We start from the raw sequence: 2500 nt of genomic DNA, 5'->3' as shown, positions 1-2500 counted from the left end.
GGTGACTCTGGATAACTTTGCGGATCGCACGGTCTCGCACCGGCGACGGATCATTCAAGTGTCTGCCCTATCAACTTTCGTCGGTACGGTACTGGCCTACCGAGGTTCTTACGGGTAACGGAGAATCAGGGTTCGATTCCGGAGAGGGAGCCTGAGAAACGGCTACCACATCCAAGGAAGGCAGCAGGCGCGCAAATTACCCATTCCCGACGCGGGGAGGTAGTGACGAAAAATAACAATACAGGACTCTAAACGAGGCCCTGTAATTGGAATGAGTACACTTTAAAACCTTTAACGAGTATCCATTGGAGGGCAAGTCTGGTGCCAGCAGCCGCGGTAATTCCAGCTCCAAAAGTGTATATTTAAGTTGTTGCGGTTAAAAAGCTCGTAGTTGGATTTTGGGCGCAGGCGGCCGGTCCGTCGCAAGGCGTGTACTGGCCGTCCTGGCCTCACCTCCGGTTCTCCGCCGGTGCCCTTGACTGAGTGTCGGCGGCGGCCGGAACGTTTACTTTGAAAAAATTAGAGTGTTCAAAGCAGGCGATTCGCCTGAATAATGGTGCATGGAATAATGGAATAGGACCTCGGTTCTATTTTGTTGGTTTTCGGAGCGCGAGGTAATGATTAAGAGGGACAGACGGGGGCATTCGTACTGTGCCGTTAGAGGTGAAATTCTTGGATCGGCGCAAGACGAACGACTGCGAAAGCATTTGCCAAGAATGTTTTCTTTAATCAAGAGCGAAAGTCAGAGGTTCGAAGACGATCAGATACCGTCCTAGTTCTGACTATAAACGATGCCAACTAGCGATCGGGGGGCGTTAGTTTTACGACCTCTCCGGCAGCTTGCGGGAAACCAAAGTCTTTGGGTTCCGGGGGAAGTATGGTTGCAAAGCTGAAACTTAAAGGAATTGACGGAAGGGCACCACCAGGAGTGGAGCCTGCGGCTTAATTTGACTCAACACGGGAAATCTCACCCGGCCCGGACACAGTGAGGATTGACAGATTGAGAGCTCTTTCTTGATTCTGTGGGTGGTGGTGCATGGCCGTTCTTAGTTGGTGGAGCGATTTGTCTGGTTAATTCCGATAACGAACGAGACTCTGGCTTGCTAACTAGTTACGCGACCCAATCGGTCGGCGTCTAACTTCTTAGAGGGACTAGTGGCGTTTAGCCACACGAGATTGAGCAATAACAGGTCTGTGATGCCCTTAGATGTTCGGGGCCGCACGCGCGCTACACTGACCGGATCAGCATGTGCTCGCCTTGGCCGACAGGTCTGGGTAACCCGCTGAACCCCGGTCGTGCTAGGGATAGGGAATTGCAATTATTTCCCTTGAACGAGGAATTCCCAGTAAGCGCGAGTCATTAGCTCGCGTTGATTACGTCCCTGCCCTTTGTACACACCGCCCGTCGCTACTACCGATTGAATGGTTTAGTGAGGTCCTCCGATTGGACCTGGCGCGGCCGGCAACGGTCGAGCCGGCGTCCGAGAAGACGATCTAACTTGATCATTTAGAGGAAGTAAAAGTCGTAACAAGGTTTCCGTAGGTGAACCTGCGGAAGGATCATTAACGGTCTCGCAAACGCTTCGGCGAACGCGAAACTCGGACAAGCGAGAGAAAAAGTCTTTGCTACCCGGCGCCCGACCCGCGAGGAGCGGCGCGCCGGCCGGCGATTCGGTCACCCGGTAATGTTTGCGCGTCGAGTGCCGCGGTGCCGCGCGCTCCGGCTTCAAGCGTCGGCCTGGCCGACCGCTCGGCGCGGTCTATTTTGTCACCCTATAGTGCGAGGCACTGTGCGAGCGAAACAATCGTGGATGGCTCTTGGCGGTGGATCACTCGGCTCGTGAGTCGATGAAGGACGCAGCTAGCTGCGTGAATTAGTGTGAATTGCAGGACACATTGAGCATCGACGTTCTGAACGCAAATTGCGGCCTCGGGTCAATCCCGGGGCCGCGCCCGCCTCAGGGTCGCGTTGCAAACGTTCCGCGCGGGGATTTCTCCGCGCGGCTGCTGCGGCGTCGGACGCGCGAGCGCCCGTCCCGCTCAAGACAGCACGGCACGATGCGCGACGATCGCGACCAGAATCCCGCGCGGCGGCGGCGAGTCGACCTCGAAGAGGCCAACGGCTGGCGGCTCAAGGGCGGGAATCGAGGTGCGCGGCGGCGCGCGGCGCCGACGGCGAGCGCGGAACGGGAAGAATAGTCCCGGTCCTTACTTTCGGCCTGAGGTCGGACGAGGCTACCCGCTGAATTTAAGCATATTACTAAGCGGAGGAAAAGAAACTAACGAGGATTCCCTCAGTAACGGCGAGTGAAGCGGGATGTGCCCATCGCCGAATCCGCGCGCTTTTGGAGTGCGCGGAATTGTGGCGTACGGAATTCGTCACGGCGCGCTTCGCCGGTCGCCCGCGTCCTTCTGATCGAGGCCTTTTCCCAGAGCGGGTGTCAGGCCCATGGCGGCGACAGGCGGGCGCGCTACGGCGTCTTCCCAGAGTCGGGTTGTT

The 2500-nt window shown here is 56.9% G+C and overlaps 2 non-coding genes and 1 pseudogene across 2 annotated transcripts in view; all 3 read left to right on the top strand.

The window, feature by feature from the left end:
• Window positions 1–1566, top strand: part of LOC146144634 (small subunit ribosomal RNA) — a 1811-nt gene extending 245 nt beyond the window's left edge. The window contains exon 1 of the ribosomal RNA XR_014500631.1: window positions 1–1566. This exon is cut by the window's left edge and continues 245 nt beyond it. This is a non-coding gene — a ribosomal RNA (small subunit ribosomal RNA).
• A 247-nt stretch (window positions 1567–1813) lies between these two features.
• Window positions 1814–1967, top strand: LOC146144633 (5.8S ribosomal RNA). The gene has a single exon (XR_014499029.1). It is a non-coding gene; the product is annotated as a 5.8S ribosomal RNA (ribosomal RNA).
• A 271-nt stretch (window positions 1968–2238) lies between these two features.
• The window catches only part of LOC146144632 (large subunit ribosomal RNA), a 2113-nt pseudogene continuing 1851 nt past the window's right edge, over window positions 2239–2500 (top strand).

The sequence above is a fragment of the Ascidiella aspersa genome, chromosome 5 (genome assembly GCF_963924565.1).
Source record: "Ascidiella aspersa chromosome 5, kaAscAspe10.2, whole genome shotgun sequence".
NCBI classification, from domain to species: Eukaryota; Metazoa; Chordata; class Ascidiacea; order Phlebobranchia; family Ascidiidae; genus Ascidiella; species Ascidiella aspersa.
This window is presented reverse-complemented; position numbering and strand designations above follow the sequence as displayed.